The sequence below is a fragment of the Columba livia genome, chromosome 11, assembly GCF_036013475.1.
Source record: "Columba livia isolate bColLiv1 breed racing homer chromosome 11, bColLiv1.pat.W.v2, whole genome shotgun sequence".
NCBI classification, from domain to species: domain Eukaryota; kingdom Metazoa; phylum Chordata; class Aves; order Columbiformes; family Columbidae; genus Columba; species Columba livia.
Window position 1 is genome coordinate 20,925,754 of NC_088612.1, and position 23,467 is coordinate 20,949,220.

The following is a 23,467-nucleotide window of genomic DNA, read 5'->3' on the forward strand; positions in this document are numbered from 1 at the left end:
CCTTAGTTCCTGGAGCTGGAAGAGAAAGCTGTTTATTCTACGCTTTCACACTCACCTAGACTGAAGCTTATCCTTTCAAATGAAGTAGAGATGCAGCGCAGGTTCTCCTGGAGCTTTGCAGCCCAGGAAAGCACATCCTGACCAGAACACTCCTCGTTGCTCCTCCCTGCGACCTTGGGCTGGCGGACCCCTTCACGTCGAGCTTTAGCTTTCATTTCACAAGCAGCAATCTTATCAAGCAGAGAGACGACACCTTATTCCACCCCATTAACTTGAACATCACGATTTAAAGCAAGAAGCGTCTTTGTGTCCTCCGAAAGGCACCTAAATCCCTCCCCATCACCAGATCTTCACTTAAATAAAGAAAGAAGTTGACTCTCTAAGGAGACGTTGCTGAAATCCTCCTGTAACTACAGACCACCCTTGGGCATTATCCTGAAACCATATTTTCCAGATTAATCGCTTGTTCCCCTTTCATGCAAAGAGTGTAACCTCAAGAAAGCTGAAAACAAAGCCCAATTCTTCAGCCTACGAGGCAATTCTTCCACAAGGAAAGACAGCACTTCTTGATAGCGTCTTTACAGGCAAATACTGGACATCGTACAAAGTCACCTTTTGTGGTTTGAAACCTGCAAACAACCCCGTCTCCAGTTACAAAATATCCCTTCGAGTCACCACACGCAAAAGAAACTTCATGTCACTGCCAGCTGAGGCTTCTCGGTCAGATCGCACAAACCGGCAGGGCCCGAGAGGACATTTCAGAGTTTATCGGAAGAAATTCATGCCATGGGAACGCAGGTTGCAATGAGGGCACGAGCAAACACACCACGACACGCAAGGGGCGTGTTTGGCACAACATCCCATTTCCTGGGCTACTGCAGCAGGTGCACGTTACCAATGGGGTTTTCACAGATTGAAGGAAGAGCCTGTTGCACTGTATGACTACTTTATCAATTCATATATGTATATAAGGAGCTTATGACCTATGTGGTGATCAGATCCATATCTTAACAATTAATAATCTTTAGTTTTCCTGGTGGTGTTTTTTTATCAGTGAGACCGAGCAGTGCTTAGAAACAGCTTCTATTTACAACAGCACAACCACAGGTTTGGGTGCGAGTCGAAGCTCCGTACGTACCCTGCTTCTGGCTTTGATCTTATAGCGACTTCAATACGCGGCGACACCTTTAATATTCAATCAGCTACGCTGTATAACACAGAATGCCAAGAACGGAAAGGCTTTGATTTGCTTCAACTGCAGGAGCAACAGCTTCCACATCCTCCACGGGTTTGAAACGCCGGGATGCGGCACAGCCCCCATCCCACCAGCAGAAAACTGGGTGGGAAATGCTGAATTTCAAAACTGGCATGTTTTGAAGCAAAATGATTTGGTAGCATTTAGAAAAGGAGTTATCTAGCAAGGAGAAAGAAGCGCAACTTGTTGTGCAAGGATGCTGGCAGTGGGAGCCAGTGAGTATGTGGCCCGTGAGCTCATTTTAGGAAGATCTTACCATAAATATCCCAGCGCACAAGTATTATTGAATACACAAACAGCACAAGGGAAAGGAGCTCGAGGAGCTACTTTGAGTACCAGTCCCACACCTCCCTGGACAAAAAGGATATTTAAGTTACATTATAATACCTCCCATTCCAGCTGTGTCCAAATTTTGTGGGAAGGCACCTAGATCTCCTGAAATAGCACCAAACAGAAGGCTAACATACCAAAATCTCTAATTGTGAAGACTGGAGCATCTGCTGTGTGTCCTGACGCATTTCCAGCTCTAGGTAAAAATTATTTCCAGCAGAACCATCTCTAATCTAACCCAGCAGGTCCTTTGACCTCTGAAACATTGAAGCCATTTGCAGAGCTGCGCTTCTCTTCCCCATCCACACTTCTCAGGTACGGACTTGTTAAAGATTAATAAACGTATTTTGGAAGGTTATCTGTGTGGCTTTTCATGCATTCAGATTCCTAAAAGCCACATCACACCTGCACCAACCGCGCTGCCCACAGACCGACTGAAGGTCCAGCCAGGTGGCCACAGCTACAGCCACCGCGGCCGTCCAGGACATGCAGCTTCGCGTCCAAGCCACACAACAAGAGGTCCTGGCATGAAGGGAAATAGCACAGCTCTGCTTGGATTTATCTAGTCTCTGCAGACCTAGAGGAGAAAACAGACCCAAAATTCCATGTACTGGATCACTCCCTGCCAGCAGAAGAGCCCCCGTGCAGTTTTCTCCCACGCAGAGCAGTGCTGGTAACTGAGGCCCACGCAGCCGCTCGCTCACTCTCCCCCGGTGGGATGGGGGAGAAAATCGGAAGGGTAAAAGAAAACTTGTGAGGTGAGATAAATAGAATTTAATAGGTAAAGGAAAAGCCACACACACAAGCAAAACAAAGAATCAGTCACTGCTTCCCATGGCAGGAAGATGTGTCCCCGAAAGCTGGGCTCCATTGTGCATAACGGTTAATTGGGAAAACAAACGCCATCACTCCAAACATCCCCCCTTCCTCATAGAATGTCCTGAGCTGGAAGGGACCCACAAGGATCACGGAGTCCAACTCCTGTCCCTGCACAGGACACCCCACAGGTCACACCGTGTGTCTGAGGACATTGTCCAGTCTCTTCTTGAACACCGTCAGGTTGGGGCCGTGACACCTCCCTGGGGAGCCTGTTCAGTGTCCAGCACCTCTGGGTGAAGAACCTTTTCCTCATGTCCCACTGACCCTCCCCGGCACATCTTCTGCCATTCCCTGGGCTCTGTCACTGTCACAGAGCAGAGCTCAGCCTGCCCCTCCTGCTCCTGCTGAACCTGCAGCCCCATGAGCTCTGCCCTCAGTCTGCTCTGCTCCAGCTGAACAAACTCAGGGACTTCAGCCGCTGCTCGTACAGCTTCCCCTCCAAATCCTTTACTAACCTCATAGGCTCTTCTGGACACTCTCCAGTAGCTTTATCTCCTTTTCTCCTGTGTCCCCAGCCCTGCACACAGTGAATGCTCCAGGTGAGGACAATCCCCTCCTGCCCGGCTGGCCGTGCTGGACGCACCAGGACACGGGTCCCTCTTGGCTCATGTTCAACTTGCCATCAACCAGAACCCCCAGATCCCTCTCCATGGAGCTGCTCTCCAGCACCTGGTCCCCCAGTCTGTCTGTACAGCTGGGGTTGCCATGTCCCAGGTGCAAAATCTGGCACTTGCCCTTGTTGAACTTCATGTGGTTGGTGATTGCCCAGTTTGTCCAGATCCCTCTGCAGGGCCTCTCTGTCCTCCAGGGTGTTGACAGCTCCCCCCAATTTTGTGTCATCAGCAAACTTGCTAAGTAATCCCTCAGCTACTGCGAGGAAAATTAACTCTGTCCCAGGCAAAACCAGCATAACCAGTGTGACCCGAAGCTCTTGAATGGGGACGTTTCAGAGACAAAAGCTGCCTGGACCTCCTTGTGGTCACCGTCAGGACTACTCATCCCATATGTCCCAGCAAAACACTGGGGCACTCTTCACCTCGCTGAGAAATCCAGACAAGAGATGGTTTCCCATGGAAACATGAAATGAAGTGAGTCTAGTGAAGCCCGAGGGTTGATCGCAGAAGATGTACAGGTAGGTGAGAGGTCTGGCTGGCAACCAGAACCCACGGCAGGATCGGCACAGCGACCTGTCCACCAGACACTCAGCCCATACAGTGCTAATGGCCCAAGGAATGCTAATTCTCATAGGACAGCTTGATGCCAGCCCCTACCCTCACAAAAATACGTTTAGGAAACATTAAAAACCCTGGAAAAGGCCTCACAGCAAAAAACCCAGACCCGTCGCCATGCCAATGGAGCGGCGAAGGCTCGCGCTGGGTTTTTGCGAGGAAATGGAAATCATGCTGACATACAATTGTTCCGCCCCCGCGTTCGCCTTCACACATTTCTCACAGGTCAATTTTAAAGAATTAAGGCTTGTTCAGCTCAACATCTGGTGGCTGTTGCTAGAGGAACCAGACTATCTGCAACGCTGGAGCAGAAATAATGAGTTACATAAAAGCCAGACTGCGTAAGGGAGAACAAGGGTTTTGCCAGACCACGAATCTCAAACGCTACATCAAACCCCACATTTCATTCTTGGGTTAGAATCCGATGAAGTGAACCTGTACGCACTACAAAAGTCATGAATATTTGGGTTTTCTTGAAGTTTAGAAGATGACCCTGCTGTATTGTAATTAACCTTGTAGCTAGCAGCTGGCCTCAAGATTCCCCATAACCAGCAGAGACTGATGAATTACAGCTTAAAAACAGACCAGCTCAGCTCGACGCATTTTCAGACTTAGATCAAGCCCATACAAGTTGAAGAGTCATAGAAGATAGTTTTGGTCATTACCTATTTGAGTTAGGGACCCCCCCCCATACCTACTATAGAATATTTTTCCTTAATACTATCGAGCATCAAGCCTTAAGATGTCCCATTCCCAGACACTTTGGGACACGAGACCCAGGATGTCCTATTTCTGGACCCAAGATGTCACATCTCCAGCCCTCTTGAGCCACCAAGACCTAAAATTCCCCAACCTAGGCCAACATGTCAATTCCCTGGATACTTTGGGCCACCAAGATCCAGGATGTCCCATCTCTGGACCCCTTTTGGCTACCAAGACAAGGATGTCCTATATCCAGCCATCCTGGGCCACCAAGACCAAGATGTCCCATCTCTGGACCCCTTTTGGCTACCAAGACCAGGATGTCCTATATCCAGCCATCTTGGGCCACAAAAATGAAGATGTCCCATCCCTGGACCACTTGGGCCACCGAGAGCCAAGATGTTTCATCTCTGGACCTTGTGAGGCCACCGAGACCCAGGATATCTCATCCCTGGACCCATACTGTCCCATCTCTAGCCCACTTGGGCCATCAAGAGCCAAAACTTCTCATCCCTTTACCGCTTGGGCTATTCAGGGCATGATGTCCTATCCCTGGACCCCTTAGGCTCCTTTTCCTCAGGGTTTAGCAGAGTTTGGAAACCAACACCCAACAATTCAAGTGTGATTTTGAGCAGGAGCTCAAACGGCATCATCGTTGGAGTCCCTAAAACCAAGCAGAAGCCTTGTAAGACACCAGATTTTTGATCCGGGCCTTACCGATTGCAAAGCCCCAGGAGAGGCGACATTCCCGACAACACCTCAAGCCACGTAGCTCTGATCTACTGGAATTGCACTTCACATGATGTACCTTTCTCCAAATAGATATTGCTGTTCTTCTTTCAGCACTCAAATAATCCAGAAGCCTGAAGGATGACTAATACAAATAGAAAGCTTCGCGTACAGAAGGATATTTCAGCTACAACCGCTCTCAAGAAGAACAGAGGAGGCACCTATGGTTTTTACTGCCGTCTCAGACAGACTCCAAGACTTCAGTTCCAGGTCGATTCCTCCAGCACCGCTGGGTTTAAAACAAAATCCAACTTTTAACCAGCAGCGGCTGTCGCTCTTGGTCATTTATGCCATCCAGGAAAAAATAAATCGGCTCCTAAATCCAGATTCCTGCAGCTGGACGTGGTCACCAAGGACACCGGAGGACAAGGCCAACTCTTGGCTCGTGTGGACAATGAGAGATTCCGGAGCGCCGAGGTGGCACCGGGAGCACTGGGGAGGAGTCAGGTCTGGGAACCTCTGCCTGGGATCCTGGGGCTGGGAACACACAGATGAAGACACAAATGCTCCTCGAACGAGTAACAACAGGAGTCAAGGTGCGATTTTATAGACAAGGATGGACAAGAAGTCATGAAATGGGAGAACCAGAGCTGCTTTAGGTATGAAATTTAAATATATCGAAAGGGAAAAGCAGACAGGAATGGGATACAAGTGTAGGCAGCTTGGGAGCAAGACAGCAGCACTTTTTAGTGTCTCAGAGTTGATAAAGAATTTCAGGAATGCGTTATCAGCTTCTAGCACATTAAAAAAGAGACAAAACGGGTCTCTTGGTTGTATCATTTACTAACAGCATTCATGCTGTGCTGAGAATCCTCGGGTGGAAATGGCTGAAAAGGAACAAACCAAACATCGTGAGCCGGGGAGAAGCTTCACCCCAGCGAAAAAGCACATTACGATCCCAAAGCCTGTGGAAATAGGTGGGTCTGATGAAAATGAAGTTGCCAAGATCGCAGACATCTTCCAAGAGGGATGAGGGAAAACAAGCCGGCGACTTCAGTCACAAAAGAAACTCTGCACAACATCACATCAGCAAAAATTTAGACTTCAGGGGCTTATCTTTGAGACAAAACAATGTAAAATGAAGCCCTGTGAGATTAATACAGTCACTGTCGGGCTCGCATGAAGAAATTAAAAGATCTGTACTGAATCGCTCAAAATAAAGACTTTTCGAACAATTAACGGCACTCCAGCTACCGGCACCAACACGATAAATCAGTTTGAGGGCATGAAACCGCAAAATAATTCGAGATAGTGCGTCAAGTCAAATCGCAAACAGATTTCTTCTTGGGCTGGAAGCTACTGAACGCGTGAAACTGTTGTCCACCAATCCACACCCCTCATCCGAAATTACCAAAAGCTCGTTAAGCCTTCTACATCCAAAACGCAAAATGGAAATGACGATTCAGAATTTGTTTAGTCACGTTGTTCTGTCCATCCACAGAAACACTGTTCCCAAGGGCTGATCCACAACGGCGGCCCCAAACGAAGCGCCCCAACTAATTAACCAGCACCGGCTTAGGGCTGAGCAGCAAAGCAGTTTGTCGCTATTTCGATGCTTTTTCAGAGTGGGGGAGGCAAATCCAGTGTCGGTTTCACACTCGTTCCGTACATCCAGAAAAGAGAAATCTCCTGCCAAGCAGAGACTTGCGCTGCTCTCAAGGTCAGCGCTTGAATCCAATCCAAACACTTGCTGCTTTATTTATGTGCATTGCTGTTGCTCGCTTCATGAAATCAAGGTATCTATCCGCGCTGGAGGCAAACACTCCCACCTCCAAATGCTATTCCTTTTGATTTCTCTGTTCTGGAGACAAAAATTGCCACAAGACCTTCAGTTTTGAATTTTCTCCTCGTTTCATATGTTGGCTGTAATAGAATAAGCAACCTGGGCCATATTTCACCTGTCACACTGGAATAAATACTTATATACACAGCACATCAACTCTCCTCCCAGTAATAAAGTTAAAGCACTTTTAGAGAAGCTTCTGAAGGACTTTGGACTCTCCCTGACTTGAATCCTCCCCAGTTTCCTTGTTGGGGACACTCAGCACCAACACAGAATGCTGCAGCCACCGACTTCGCTCAACACATATGCTGCTAAAAATAAAGCCAGGGGGAGCAAATCAGGGATGCAAAGTGCCCAGAGAAGCTACTTGGGGTGAAAAACACCAACAAAATCGAGAGGAAAAAATGTGTCAAAATAGAAATAAGGAATAAGCATCAAGCAACTTGCGTTCGGCTCAACCTTCCACAGGTTGGACGCATCAGATTTTAAAGCGTTTTCACTTATATATGGTTGGTTTGTCTTTTTTAGGAAGGAATAGTTGAGTTCTATGGCGGAACATCAAGCCATACACTACTCACCACAGGTTTTTTTTCCCCCGGTCCGTGTGTTTTCTCGGCGATGAGAGCCAGCCGCTCATACCTGTGGCCAACCTGGGGAAATAAAGGGTGGTTTAGAGAAGTCTTAATGCAGCAGTTCATACGAGAAACTTTCAATCTTGCCAATGTCTGCAGCTTTCGGTTTGATGTGCCAGCTTCCATATACTGTGGGTGAAACGGAGCCAAACACCACTTACAGGAAAGTCTTGTGTTTCTCCTTACCCCAATAGCTTCCTACGCAATAAAGTGAATTTGAGCTCAGAAGATGACAGCGTTTTCTTAAAATACAGCTCTTGGGTGATTTGGTGTTGGTAAACTGCGTTTCCCCACCTTGGGAAACAGGTTGCCAAACCTGAACTCGCGTGCCGCCGCATCCCGGGCCGGCTCCATCCCCTGCAATGCCTCAGGCGCTTTGCTCAGAAGGAAGCACAAGGGTGGTTTGTTTTTCCATTTGGGCCTTTTTCCCTCTTAAATGACCCCAAACAGTGTTTTCCAAGAGGGAGCGCGCTGTAAAATGGATGTGAAGGTTGACCCAAAATGAAACTATTTCTGGAAAACCGGGTAACTAAAGACACGCTGTCCCGTTCTGCATTCCCAACTTGGGCGTTTAACTTCCTTTGGGAGCAAACCCATGGATCGTTCCGACAAAAATTAACACATTAAAAAGCAACCTGGAGGTCTGAGGGGCTGTGACCATCACCTAGAAGACACGCTCTTGCGACACGCTGAAGTATTTATACCACGTTGACTCCCTTACACGTGCTGCTTTGCAATGGGCTCGACGCAACCAGGCTCCCCAAGCACCTAATGGGGCTTCAAAATGCACTTTTATCCTTATTTTCCTAACTATTACAGCAAGGATTGAGTTTAAGGATCCACACTAACCTCTCAGACGGCCTGTTCTGTTGTCAACACAATGGGGAAAAATGCTCACTCCTCACCGCGACGACAGCAGAAGGAAACCCTGCACCGGAGTATTTTTGCTTCTTCCAACACCAAGTCAAGGCAGAGCAAAGCGGCCGTCGCTGCGCCGGCAAGAGACGCCGCTTGACCACAGCACACAGGAGCCGGGCCAGCCCGGCCCTGCGCCGTCATCGGCTTGTTGTCCGTCCGGTCCGAGCCCCGCGAGCGCTCTTCCAATGCCGTTCGCGATTTCTGTCCTCAAGAACCCACGAGGGTTGCTCAACGGCGTCATGCGAGACTTCAAAAGCCACCACGAGCTCGCGGCAGCTCTCGTTAATTAATCCTCGTCTACAATTAGCCAGCACCAAGCCCTGAACGAAGCCAATGACCCGAGCGAGGGACAGGCTCTGCAGATGAGCACTGAGTGATGCCCGTTCCTCCCAAATGAAAAGGCATCAGGCAGGTGAATATAACCCCCAATATTAAGTTTATTGTAAGGCATTTAAGGCAAGCTTTTGTTCTACTCCACGCTAAAGCCGTTCCAAGCGACTTGACCGGGTTAAAGGCTGCAGCAGGGAAGAACCAGTCAAACTGGTACCAAACGAAGCCCTATGAGAAAGAAAACGTCAGCACCTGTATTCACAGGCAAGGAAGGATCGCAGAGGGTTTAGTCACTGGACATCGCAACCCTAAAAGCCCTCTTGGGCAACGAACAGAACATCCCATTAACAGGACAGGCCACATATTGTAACGCTGAACACCCATTAAGCAGCAAAGCTTTGCTCTTCTGCCACTTCCAACACAGTTCATCCCAGAAGGAGAAGCAAAAGTTGGGTGTAAAAATTCCAAATGGGGTTCATCAGCCAGAAACTGCCTCAGTTTCCTTACATAAATACCAACCTCTGCTCAGAGACTGTGTCTCCAACAAGGAAGCTGAACAGAAGACTATTTATAACTCACCCTATGGTACCATGATTTGCTTTAGGAATAAAAGTAAATAAACCATCTTGTGCTACCCTAAGGCTCAGGTTCAAAGCAGGGTTAGATATTATTCATGTTCTGCTCAAAGATAACAGGCGCGTTATGGCGGAGTTAAAGTGTAACGTGAGAAAATTCCCCGTGCGGGTCAGTCTTTGACGCTTCTACTGGCAAAGCCAGGTGACAAAACCCATCCCTACCGCATACGAAACGCTTTTAAACAGACTTTTAGACCTGCGGCACCACAAACGTGACTCTTTCACATAGACGAGACTCCAGCATCTCGAGATTGTGTGTTCAAAAGGCAGAGCCCGTTTTGCACCTGGAAGCCCAGAGCAATGAGAGGATCCAGCCCACGGGTGCAGCGCACGTTAAGCCCGGCTCAGCCCAGGAACCTGGCGTAGCGGCCAGCATGGCGTGATACAGAAAGCCACCTCTCGCAGCAAGAAAAAGCAATGGGTAACAAGCCAGAATATGCGGACGGCCCGGTTGGAGCACTGGCTTATCATGCTAACGAGCTCCAGTCTGTTCCAGAAAGCCTTGCTGCCCAAAGCCTGAGGCGATGAAGGGCCAGGAAAGCACATCCCTCCGTGAAGGGAAGACTGAGGCAGCTCAAAGCGCTGCTGCGGAAAGAACAACCATAAAAAAGGCAGTGCAAAACCGCAAGGAGCAAGAGAGAGACCCTTTCTGCCTTTTGACAGACACATAAACTCCATTTGTGTTTAGTAAGGACCTGCAGGCGCCATGTCCTACGACATCTCCTTGATGGCACTAGGCCTCGGAGACCTCTTGGCTTGAACTCAACAGACCTTGGCTTCGTACAACCACGCAGAAATAACGCGAAACACTTCCATGAGGATGCTCTGCTTCCCGACAGGCAACTTTGCTTTGAGAAGAAGAGTTATTTGTTTTACAGGCTGCCAAAACGAGAAGGATACAAAGCACTGGAGGCTCTGGAGCTGGGCACGGACAGGTTCTACACACCTGTACTGAGGACACGGTCCTCTGCATCGCTCAACATAACCACGGCAAAGCCACCAAAGCCAACACGCAGCGTTGCTGTTCGGCCTCTTGAAGGCTGCGATATTCAGATAAAATCATAGAATCATTTTGGTTGGAAGAGACCCTCAGGATCATGGAGTCCAACCGTAACCCACCCCGGCACTGCCCCATGTCCTGAGAACCTCATGTCCGTCTGTCCAACCCCCCAGGGCTGGTGACTCCAGCACTGCCCTGGGCAGCCTGTTCCAATGCCCCACAGCCCTTTGGGGAAGAAATTGTTCCCCAGATCCAACCTCAACCTCCCCTGGCGCAACTTGAGGCCGTTTCCTCTGCTCCTGGCACTTGTTCCTGGGGAGCAGAGCCCGACCCCCCTGGCTCCAAGCTCCTTTCAGGCAGTTCAGAGATCAGAAGGTCTCCCCTCAGCTCCTGTTCTCCAGCTGAACCCCCCAGGTCCCTCAGCCGCTCCATCACACTTGTGCTCCAGCCCCTCATCAGCTCCGTTCCCTTCTCTCCACTCACTCCAGCACCTCAAGCCCTTTCTTGAGCCCTCAGGTGATTTTGGTGCCACTGGTGCCGCCATTTTGTGCACTGAGGTGATTCCCGCCACCCCTGGTGCCGCCATTTTGAGCTCCGAGCTGAGGGGCCCAGAACTGCCCCCAGGATTCGTGGTTGGGCCTCACAGTGCCCAGCACAGGACGGTTGCTGCCCTGGGCCTGCTGGCCGCACCAGTGCTGGTACCAGCCAGGATCCTGTGGCCTCTTGTCCACCTGGGCACACGCTGGCTCATGTTCAGTCGCTCTCACCAACACCCCCAGGTCCTTCTCCAGCCGCTCTTCCCCAGCCTGCAGCGTTCATGGGGTTGTTGTGACCCGAGTGCAGGACCCGGCACTTGCCCTTGCTGAACCTCAGACAATTGGCCTCAGCCCATCGATCCAGCTGTTTTAGTTCCCTCTGTACAGCCTTTCCACCCTCCAGCACATCAACATCCAATTTGGTGTCATCTGCAGACTCACTGGGGGTGCACTCGATTCCTTCATCCAGATCACTGATAAAGAGATTAAACAGAACTGGCCCCTATACCGAGTCCTGGGGACACCACTTGTGACTGGCTAACAACTGGATTTGACTCCGTTCACCACAGCTCTTTGGGCCCAGCCATCTAGCCAGTTCTTTACCCATCACACTGACCCCACAGACCCCCAGAACCTCTTCCAGCTGTCGGTGACAGAGAACAAGGCTCCATCAGAAGATTTAGGCCTTACTCAAGGTTTTTCCCCATTGCTTTTCAAAGCAAGAAGCAGATGGGAAGCTTGTTTCAGAGTTTCAGAGTAAAAACGAACATCCCAAAAGGCAACCCATGAAGAGATGGTATTTGCTACCTTAGAGTACTCAACCGGGTCTTCCATCTTCTCCAGGGAAATCTGAACTGAGAGACATGATTTCTGAGGCACAACAGCTGAAAATTTGGGATATATCACAGATATATATATATATATTTGGCCTCTGGAGGATATTGCTTCTGCTGCAGGAAGACCATGACTATAAACCCATTCCTCGGTAGTTCTTTTGGGAGTTTCTGGATCTTTTGTACTTCAGCTCGTTATCAGTTTATGACCAGTGAGCAGCACAAAACTCTGGGTAATGCTCAAAAAAAGCTCGTTGTCTTTAGGCTCGAGGCATTTATAGTGTTACCAAATTAAAGCATGGGAACAATATTAAAATTTCAACCTAATAGACACTGCTCTACTCCAAAGTCTTGGCACCACCAGCACAGCAAAAAAAGGTAAGATGGTTCCTGCCGGCATCAGATGACGGAACAAAACCTCAGGAGCCAACACAACACTCCAGCACTCGCATCGAGCTCCAACAACCAGAACTTGGCTTAACATGTAGTTCTCCAGAAACAAGGGCCTTGTTTGACCCATCAGACCCAGATCAAGACACGCTCAGGCGAGCAGATTTTCAAGCAAATAATTCCACGCGCACACGGGAAAAATAAGGTCTCTGTAGGTCACTTCTGGTGCGCAGAAAAGCCTCTTCAGGAGGTCTCCAGGCTGCCAGGCAGTTTTGGCATAACGCTTTAAACATATTTCTGTTCCAAGTCAAATATATAAGCATCCAGGAGCCTTGCCTAGGCAAAGGTTTGCCTTCCCCCTTAGCATCATTTTTCTGAACAACAGAAGGACGCAAACAGTCCCGGGTTAAACACCATCAGGCTCATCTCACAGCTTAGGATTTAGGATTTTGTTCTCCTCTCATATGGACCTTTAGCCAGAGCTTAAGAAAACCCAGAGCACTCAAACCAGTGAAAACAAACCTGCAAAATAGTCAGACGGTTCCAAAATTTCAAGAGGTACTAACATTTTTAGACACTTCACAGTGGCTGGGAGAAAACCAGACAGAGAGTCTTTAATAAAGCCTCACCTCAAATCAGCAAATTCCTAAAGAAAAGAGACAAACTTTGATTGATTGATTGGGTAACCAAGCTCTGTTAGGTTTGATTTAGTCTTAAATCAGCAGCCTTACGTGCCAAGTAGCTGCGAAAAAATACATGGTATTATTATTATTATTATTATTATTATTTGCCAATTACCAGTGGATATTAAGATCTCTGTCCAGGGGACAGCAGAACAGCAGTGAAGCAGAAATAACCCAAACTAAGGCTGTCTGCCCTCAAAATGTAGAAAGCAGGAATGTCAAATGGGGAAGAGTCATGCCTTGTTGGGTAGATTTTTCTGTATTTTCACCAAAAATAAATACTTCAACACCTGGAAAAGAGCTGGGCAGAAGGTGAATGGTTTAACTTGCACTTGGAGCAAAGCTCCCGCACATATTTTAAAAAATAACAGGAAACTACATTTTGTTACTGGGAAAATATTGAAGACTTCAAACCTGACGCCAACGGTCTGCATGAACAAGAACAGGACGGTGCCTCAAATATGACAAGGAGGCTACAAAATGTAGGCAAAATGCGGGCAAGCGCAGGTAGAGTCTGCTCGCAACACAGGAATAGCATCAGATGAAATGCTTTCAGTCTTTGGACTCGGCCGCAACAGCATCCTGCTTATTCAAAGTTAAATTTGATTACATAAAGTCTTCGCTGTTGGTGTTTACTGGAGATCACACCATCCAGCGACTTCTCAGTGTGAGCACATAGATGTTACACCCCGCCGGGGCTTTCAGCATCAGCCCCGCTCCCGAAACCCTGACCCGTTGGACGCAGCGTCCAAAGCTCCAAACTAACGGGGAAATCCCATCCAAGGTGGATTTGCTTTGCACTTTTAGATGATTTAAGCATCCCTCCCACCCCAGCAGATACTGCGCAGGAAACTGTAGCCTGGAAGAAAGATAGTATGTGATTCTGGGCAAAACAAGCACATGTCTTAACGCAAAATACCTGCTTTTTACCACAAAGAGGGACTTCCCCGAACCAAGAGCAGAGGGCACCCAACAAACTGCCACTGAGTAACCACCCGGGTGCCTCAAGTGGAGAGACCCAACGCAGAGCAGCCACCTCCATTAAACATCGAGTGACCATACAAATTGAGGATGGGATCCTTGAACTCTCGCGGGCTTATCAAAAGAGGCTTTAGGGAAACCCCCAATGGAAACAGCCACACGTGTCTCTACAACGCGCTCGCCCACCTCCGAAACGCAGCACCTGGATCACACGCGGTGTGTTACTATTAACACAGCGAACTCTGCTCGTATTTTGGATTTTGTTTCCCCTTTTCCGAGGATGCCTTTAAGGGAAACATGAGTCACACGGATTATATTCTTACAGCAGATGCACAAGGAACATTTCCACTCCCGGTCCCTGTGAGAAGAAAACTCCTCCTAAGTCGAGTCTAAACCAAGTGATCCCAAATGGCATTTGTCTCATTAGACATGGTCAAGTTCACACTTCCAGGCTCAATCCCAGCAATACCACTTAAAAACAACTTAAAAAAATTAATTACAGGAGTTTTCTTGCAAGATTTACAGCTGAAGATGAGTTTCCTGAGTTCTTTGTATGCTTTTGAAGAAAAGGGTAACCAAGCTCTGTTAGGTCACCAAAAATGATTTGCTCGACATTCCTTCACTTGCATTGGTTTACTAAATCATTAACAGGCTTTTAATTTAATGCTCTTTAGAAGAGTTTAGTACTCGGGTGACACCAGTGACCCCCTAAGGAGAAGAGGTGACACTTTCCAAGCAAAGGCCCACCCCTCTCCATCCTCAAGGCCTCTGCTGCTCCTCAAGAGTTCTCAAAAGCTTTGGATTCTTTGCTTCTGGTTGTCCCTCCTGGTTCTTCTCCTTCATGTGGGCAGGGAAAAATGTAATGAAATAGAACAAGGGCAAGTGCAGAGTCTTGAATCTGGGCAGGAACAACCCCAGGTTCCAGTGTAAGTTGGGGAATGACCTATTAGAGAGCAGTGTAGGGGAAAGGGACCTGGGGGTCCTGGGGACAGCAGGGTGACCATGAGCCAGCACTGGGCCCTTGTGGCCAGGAAGCCAATGGTACCTGGGGTGGGTTAGAAGGGGGTGGTCAGTAGGTCAGAGAGGTTCTCCTGCCCCTCTGCTCTGCCCCGGGGAGACCACACCTGGAATATTGTGTCCAGCTGTGGCCCCTCAGCTCCAGCAGGACAGGGAACTGCTGGAGAGAGTCCAGCGCAGCCACCAAGATGCTGGAGGGAGTGGAGCATCTCCCGTGTGAGGAAAGGCTGAGGGAGCTGGGGCTCTGGAGCTGGACAAGAGGACACTGAGGGGGGACTCATTCCTGGGGATCAATATGGAAAGGGGGAGTGTCAGGAGGATGGAGCCAGGCTCTTCTGGTGACAACCAGTGACAGGACAAGGGGCAATGGGTGCAAACTGGAACACAGGAGGTTCCGCTTAAATATGAGAAGAAACTTGTTTGGGGTGAGGGTGGCAGAGCCTGGCCCAGGCTGCCCAGGGGGGTTGTGGAGTCTCCTTCTGTGCAGACATTCCAACCCGCCTGGACACCTTCCTGTGTAACCTCATCTGGGTGTTCCTGCTCCATGGGGGATTGCACTGGATGAGCTTTCCAGGGCTCTTCCAAGCCCTCACATTCTGGGATTCAGGGATTCTGTGATGCGTGAACCCTAAATTGGAGACAAACCAATTTGAAAACCCTAAATTGGAGTTGGGAAGATGATTCCAGTCTAGAATGTGCAAGATCTTTGAAGGAAAACCCAAGTGTGTTGTCCAAATGGAGCAAACAAAGAGCCACAGCCGCCCCAACAGGAACTCCTGCCGGCTTCTCCTCATCAGACCCACTCGTGGCCAAGTCCAAGTCATTACAACAACAGGAGGAAACCAACCCAACAATCCCTGGGAGTTTTGTGCCAGGCGAGAGAGTCGGGGCAGCTCAGGAACAGGTTTGACAAGCACCAGCACCCCACAACAAGAGGTTTCAATACCAAGCAAGGTATCACAACACCAAGTTTCACATTTCGGTATAAAACTGCACAAATGGCTCCTCAACCGTGCTAAAAAGCACCGGTTTAACAGTCCAGTTTTTCATTAAAACTCGATTTTTAGCAGGCATGGCTCAGCAGAGAAACAAAACTAAAGCAACCCGCAGCTGGTTGGCCACGGAGCAAAACAGCAGGGCGATAATCACTATATATACGTCACGTAATTAGTGTGACCCGGAGCAGGACATGAATGTGCGCACGCTTCACTCACCCCGCCTGCCACCAACGCCGCTGCTCCCGCTGCCCGGCCCACGTGGGGAAGCTGAACAGGAGCATTACCAACACCTCCTCCCACCTTCTGCAGGAAAGAAGGCAAAATTTCAACAACTTTCCCCTTTTAAAGGGAGCAAGGACTTCCTATTCACTCTCTTCATCCTTTATTTCGAATATTAATGTGTCGAGTTTCAGTTTCTACCTACCCCACCTTGAAACGCGTAAACCAGCGTGTGCCGTGTGGTGAATCTCTGAGCCTGCTTGTACAACACACTGAGAAACAGCTTGAGATTTCCCCTCCTGTAAGTATCTGTAAGTGACCTCTCAGAGATCTTCAGGAATAATCCCCACCCCAATATTCTGGAAAGGCAGATGTTCATAAAATTGGAATAACTGAAAAGAGAAACGTCCTCCTGGGGTTCGTCTCCATCCCCGAGTGCGGATGCTCCAGGGAGCAGGAAGGTTCTGGGTTACAGATGGTGGTGTTACCTCCACAAACTCCTACAAGATCCACTAGTTTCTTGCCTACTTTTTCAATAAATCTTTCATATCCTGAGAGTCTCGGACATTCTAGGGTCCCCAGGACGAGCTTCTCCGCTGTCTTCAACTCCCCTCCTCTCTCCATTCTCCAGAACGACCAGAAAAGCACAACCCCATAGATTTTTCACATCTTAAAATTCACTCAGTGTATTCGTCAACAACTCTATTTCTCAATCAGATCAATAATTCAGCCCTCCAAAAAATAAAATGACGAGTACTACTTGTAGCAAGCAAAGGGCCGGTACCCCAACAGTAACCAAGGAGATAGATCCTGATGGTCCCAACACGCGAGCCGTGCCCGTGCCAAACAAGAAGGGTTTTGCCCACTCGCCTGCAAGAGAGGTTTTATCACGAGCCAAACCAAACCAAACCAAATCAAACCACACAACTCACGGCACGGCAGCCACTGGAAAATCCTGTTTGACCTCCAGCTTGTCCCATTGAGCGGGCAGCACACTACCAACTTCAGACAAGTTTGGTGCTTTTAGGATGGCAGGAGAGCTCCAGAAGCCCGATTACGCACTGAAGGCATCTTCATTACACTCCTCGGATGAATTATGGTTTTAATTAGAAGCAGCTTTAGCGAAGAGCTGTTGAAGTGGAACACGGAGGAGAAGTCTCGCTTCACAGAAGGAGGCAAACCCACGCAACGAAGCGCCTGCCAGAACCGGCCACCTCTGCGCACCGTCTCACACGCGCTAAAGGCTTCTCCCAAAAGCTGGAGTAAAGTGCTATTTTGTACAGATAAACTCACCCTCACCTCAGAGACAAGCGTGACCATTCGCAGCTTGGAAACCGCATCTCTGCGAAGCCACTTTGATTCGACTTCTACTTTCAAGCCCTAATCTTCACCGCAGCTGAAATGATCGTTACCAAGTAATTTGTTTCACGCACCAAGTCGTCTTTGAATCCTTACCACCCAGCGGCGAGGATCGCTTTGAACCAGTAGATCGCTTGTAGACCTTCTGCACCGCATCCAGATACAGGGTTAGCAGGTCAGAGAGGTTCTCCTGCCCCTCTGCTCTGCCCTGGGGAGACCACACCTGGAATATTGTGTCCAGCTGTGGCCCCTCAGTTCCAGCAGGACAGGGAACTGCTGCAGAGAGTCCAGCGCAGCCACCAAGATGCTGAAGGGAGTGGAGCATCTCCCGTGTGAGGAAAGGCTGAGGGAGCTGGGGCTCTGGAGCTGGACAAGAGGAGACTGAGGGGGGACTCATTCCTGGGGATCAAGATGGAAAGGGGGAGTGTCAGGAGGATGGAGCCAGGCTCTTCTGGTGACAACCAGTGACAGGACAAGGGGCAATGGGTGCAAACTGGAACACAGGAGGTTCCACTGAAATCTGAGAAGAAACTTGTTTGGGGTGAGGGTGGCAGAGCCTGGCCCAGGCTGCCCAGGGGGGTTGTGGAGTCTCCTTCTGTGCAGACATTCCAACCCGCCTGGACACCTTCCTGTGTAACCTCATCTGGGTGTTCCTGCTCCATGGGGGGATTGCACTGGATGAGCTTTCCAGTCCCTTCCAACCCCTCACATTCTGGGATTCTGTGATCCAACACAAAAAGCTTTTGGGCATCACTGAGCCGCAAAGCTCTTTACCCATAGAAAAGCCACCTTCACATTTTGATACGGACATGAGCAGCAAGAGCTGTTGGAACACAAGGTCATACTCGGCTTGCTAGAAGACCAAATTTAGCTGCCGGTGATTCTTTGGTTACAGGAGCTCGGCTGCTGGTGTTGAGCACCGGTCCAAGGGTGAACCCCCAGCAAGACTTGACTCCATTCAATTGGAAACGATCTCAGAGCTGTTAGCAGGGCGCCCAATCTCAATTCCAAGAGGAGACGTTTTGGGACACCGCACAAAACCAGCGTGAGGAGGCTCCGGCGCTGTCTTACGGCTGGTGTAAACTATTACTACGTCCAACGTCAGCGTCGGAAAGATGGGAGCTCGGGAAGATCTAACAGATGGGGTCTCAGCACAAGCGTGTTTTAGACACCTCCTCAACAAGTGTGTTTCCTACTCAAACTCCCCACTACAGTTAGAACCTGCTACAGAAGAGCAGATCCACAAGATCACAGGCATTATTCGAAGCTTTTGTAAATGTTAGCAGACACCCTTTGAACAGCCCACGAACACAAGCCCCGCTTTACCAAAAGGCGGCACAGCCAACAGCTTTGGCGAACGTTTAATAAGTTTCCAAGCCCAAAAGATGGCGCCAACTCAAGATGCTTCATCTTTGTTGGGTCTCAGGATCAGTATCAGCCACAGGCCCACAGTTGGACCTCAGAACTCAACTGAGGTTCGATGTCTGGGATCTCTGTGTTCAACAGAATCTACTCAGGAAAAAAAAACCCAGCAAATTAAAGAATTTGGTTTCAAGACACCGCTGGGGAATATCTACACTATCTGCCTCAGGCCCGAGGCGTTCAGAGAGCATGAAGAACCTATTTTGGTGCAAGAAACCAAAAGGACGATTAGCAAAATCACAGGAACAAAACCACGATTACCACAAGGTTTCTTGCACTAGACGTTGAGCTTTTGCGGTCCAACCAGACACCTGTCGGTCACTCCTCATCCCTCAAGGCTCTGCCAACAGTCGGTACCGCAGAAGGTTGTTTGAACAGCTGAGGGTCACCCAGACACAGCTGCTCTTCCATCCAACCCGGCCCCGCCGCATCCTCAGCCAGGAGGACGCCGAGACCCTCAGGTCCCCAGCCAAACCCCCAAAATGTCACTGCAGGAGACAACAAGTTACCCCTAAATCCCCCTTATCAATCCTTGCATGCCGAAGCACTTGGTTTTCTGTGGAGACCCGGAAGAATAGAACAAAACACACGCTCTGGATCTTGACAAGTGCAGGCGCTCTGGCCCGCGTGATAATGACCAACATTTAGAAACGCTAAAAACCACTGAGTACCAGCGCTGTGTCCAGTAGATCCAGACAAAAACAAAGGACTATGTGATGGTCTGGAGCCCAATATCGCAGAATAACCCCCGTTTCAGCAGAGATGTTTGTTCCCTGGATGCGGAGCGCGGCTGGACTCCGATTTACCAGGGCTGGGGTTGCATCTCTCACCAGGAAAACAGAAGCCTTGGTGCTGCCAATGCTGTGCAGAGAGTTAGAGACCTGTGCAAACCTCTCCAAGCAGAGCACAGCTGGGGAGCGATACCAGCACCGATGCCACGCCAGGAGCCCGCGGCTCACAAAATGGGACGACAACCACCAAGCGAGCGTTGGGCAGGGTGGGGAAGAACCTCCCGACCTGGGGATGCACACACAGCACATATTTTGCACCTAAGAAGGTACTTAAAGCGTGTTTTGCCTCAGCCCCTCCCTGCCAGCGCAAACCAGAGCGGCGGTTCCCGCTCCTGCGGCCCTGCCAGAAAGCGGCACCGAGGACGAGTCTTCAGGAGCCTCCGCAAGGTGAGACCTTTGAAGTCCCACTTGGACCTGGGATGAGACAACTACAAAGTCTGCGGTCTCTGCTTCATTAAAATAAGATGTAAAAGGTTCTTCGGTTTCATTTGGTCACTGAAACTTGTTCTTTGAAGATCTAGGAAATGAAAACAAGCTGTAGAAACCAGCCTTGCACGGGACAGAGGGAACAGTTACGAGGGACCTCAGGACAGCCAGAAGGCCAGAATGGAATTGCTACAGGACTTGGGATTTAGCAGCTTGTACCAAACTTGAGAAGAGCTGAATTATTTCATGACACTTGCCAGAACCAGCTCTGCCGATGGAACAATATTATCAGCTGCGTTTTAGAGGATTTCCTCTCATTTGCTCTAATGGACCTAAACACGCAGAAGTCAGATCTACACGGAATATTGAGTCACGGAAGCCACAAGACCCAGTAAGTCTGAGACGCTTGAAACTGCTGCTCTTCCGAATCCTAAAGAATTTTACCCAAGAGTGGTAATAATTCACGTACCCGCCCTTGCGGTGAGGGAGATGAGACAGATTGCCCTCAAGTTAGTTTTTCCTGTAGTGTTATCACAAAGGGAGAAAAAGGACAGAGTCTGAATCCGTCCCCTGACTGATAACTCAGAATCCAAAGGAACAGCAAGTTTGGTTTGTTGTTTCCACAAACAAGATGTTGCCCTAATTACAGGTGCAACAACGAGAAAAAAAACACAGGCAGAAAAAAAACACAGGCAGATTTCAGCCACAGAAGTGAACGACGTTATAAACCGAGCTCCATAGCAAATCGCTATGATGGACGCGATCGTATTTTGCAACGTAAAATAAATACCTTCAAGAAACACGGACTTCAGGCTGCTTTGCTTCCCAGAGTTCAAGTAGGTTTCTTCTATACATTAATTAGCACTGGAATACAGTGGGTTGGAAGAAAGGAGCAGCTCTATAGAAAGAGGAGTTTTCTCGGTTTCATCACAAACGACACAAACCACCGAGTGGTACCAATAGACATTAAAACACATACGTGGGACAGCACCTGCTCAGGGTATTTAATAAGCAACGTGGCCTCCTCTAATGTACCATGTGTGATACAGGCGGCTCAGCTGGGAACAGTTACAGGAGCACAACGGCTCCAGAAAAACACGCAGATTCAGGACTGCAAAGAAACCTTCAACTCTTCGTAAACAGCTGCAAGTTTCCCAGCTGAAAGGAATGTTATAATATAATCACAAGGAAAATAAATAAAAGGAGCGGGATGGCAGGAGCAGACAGGAAAACAGTTTTCCTATTTCACCAGTTCCCACGTTAAACACCAGGAGCAGCAACACCAAGCTACTGAATGGTCTCCCACACAGCAGCAGCTCTCGGGCTGGAATCGCTGTCAGCTCTTCGCTCATCATCCGATGGGGTTTGCTAACAGAGCAGCAAAGCTAAAGAGAAGATTCAGAAGTTCTAAATAGATCTTATGGGAGGAACAACGTCTGAGGAGCCAGGAGGAGACGGTGGGAATCTCACACCGATTGCACTTGGCTGGTTTTCCAGCTTCTAAAAGGTGGGAGTGTCTGATGGACCACACATCAAACAGGGATTTAAGACAGGAGTTCAAATATCTCCTTGCTCTATTAAGAAAAGATGTCCAAGGGCTAGAGGGATTTAATAAGGAATATAGGGATGAAGTGGGCGCAAGTCTGAGGTTTTACCTCTCCATAGAGTCGCAGGATGGTTTGGGTTGAAGGACGTCCCAGCTCCCCAGTGCCCCCCCTGCCATGGGCAGGGACATCTTCACCAGCTCAGGGTGCTCAGAGCCCCGTATTGGAGGGTGATGCAGCTTTTTGGGGAAAGAAGCTGATTCAGAAGAACTTCATCTCCTCAAAAATCCTTACAGATGGGACTAGAATTAGCCACATAAAAAAAACACCCAGAAGCTAGAAAAATCAATACAGTACAAATAAAAGAAGATGGAAAGACAAAACCAAGGCACAAGTGCGTTCCTATACAAATGCTGGAAGTCTAGAAGAGGAAGAAACGCAAACGCCTGTTTTTAAAGTGATAACGTGGATGTACCGAGTTCATTCAACACCCATTGGAAGGCAGACGAGTCAACAGGACGTTCAGAGTCTCTGAGGACCAGGCAAGCCTGAGGCATCTGAGCTTTCTTCACCACCCGAGCAATCTCAGTTGCCTGTGTCAGCAAGAAATCCCCTGTAAATCACAATTCCAAGCTGAAACCAGGACAATCCAGTCTCGGGCCCCCAGGAGCAGCTGTCACCAGGGGGTTGGACAAGCAGGAAACGTGGCATTAAATAGATACTTCAAATGTCTCGGTGTGAACTGTGCGAGTATCAGGTTGATATAGAACACCAAGACTAAGTTCTTGGATAGTGTAAAGCATCTCCTCACGGGCAGCGGAGGAGAAAAGCGGCGATTCCAGCTGAAATCGGTGTGAGGTCCCACCAAGTGACCCCAGGAAGCAACAGAAGCCAATCCAGCCACATAGCGAGGCTGAACATCCAGGAAGGGAGCTAAATACTTATTAGTAGTCCCGTGATGTATTCCTGGGTTAAACAACGTCTGACAGAAGCTAAAATTGTGTTTTGACACCCAACGAGCCGAACTTGGCCACATCTGCCTGACCCAGTAATGCCGGCCAAGCAAATCAGGTGACAAAGGACAGCGCAGACGAGGCGACAGCAACAACTGAGGAGGAGGACGGGGAAGCTCCTCACGGAGTTTCTCGGTTAATTCTCACCAGGGCACCTGGAAACGCTGGCACAGCTCCCACAGAGCGATTCGGAGGCGTCTGAGCAACCACAAGCCAGGCGGCCGCGCCGTCCTGACGAACGGACGCAACGGACGCGGCGCTAATTGTATTTTATAAAATGAAGTCATGTCTCGGGAGCCGCCTTTCTGTTTTGCTTTTGCAGGAGGCAAAGCGCATGAAGAAGGAAAGGCAGCTGATATACTTCACGGAAAGAACAGAAAAACAAGCGTTCTACAGGACAAGATCCTTCAAAGCTCTTTGGAGAGCAACACTCATAGAATCATTTTGGTTGGAAAAGACCTTTAAGATCCTCGAGTCCAACCATAACCCACCCCAGCACTGCCCCATGTCCTGAGAACCTCATCTCCGTCTGTTCAACCCCCCAGGGATGGCGACTCCAGCACTGCCCTGGGCAGCCTGTATAGAATAAATGAAAAGTCATTCACATACATAAAGAACTAGTTAAAAAAAATAAAGAAGGAGGAAGAAAAGCATCACTGGTCAGTTCCGTAGCCCAAAAACTCCGCTCAGCTCACTTGAGCAGTGCAAGAGGAGGCAATACTAAGATGTCAACATCTGCTCCTCTGAATAATTCAAGGCGAGCAGTAAATAAG

At 49.0% G+C, this 23,467-nt stretch overlaps 1 protein-coding gene across 5 annotated transcripts in view; it reads right to left on the reverse strand.

The window, feature by feature from the left end:
* Window positions 1-23,467, reverse strand: part of CSNK1G1 (casein kinase 1 gamma 1) — a 95,882-nt gene that overhangs the window by 68,341 nt on the left and 4,074 nt on the right. For 2 of the 5 annotated variants that reach the window (XM_065076322.1, XM_065076319.1), the window contains exon 2: window positions 7,546-7,617. The exons of 2 other annotated variants lie outside the window; for them this stretch is intronic. The gene's annotated coding sequence lies outside the window, so the exon portion shown is untranslated. Of the gene's footprint in view, window positions 1-7,545; window positions 7,618-8,448; window positions 8,872-23,467 lie in introns of those variants that run through there. One more of the 5 variants, XM_065076320.1, reaches the window with a different exon arrangement.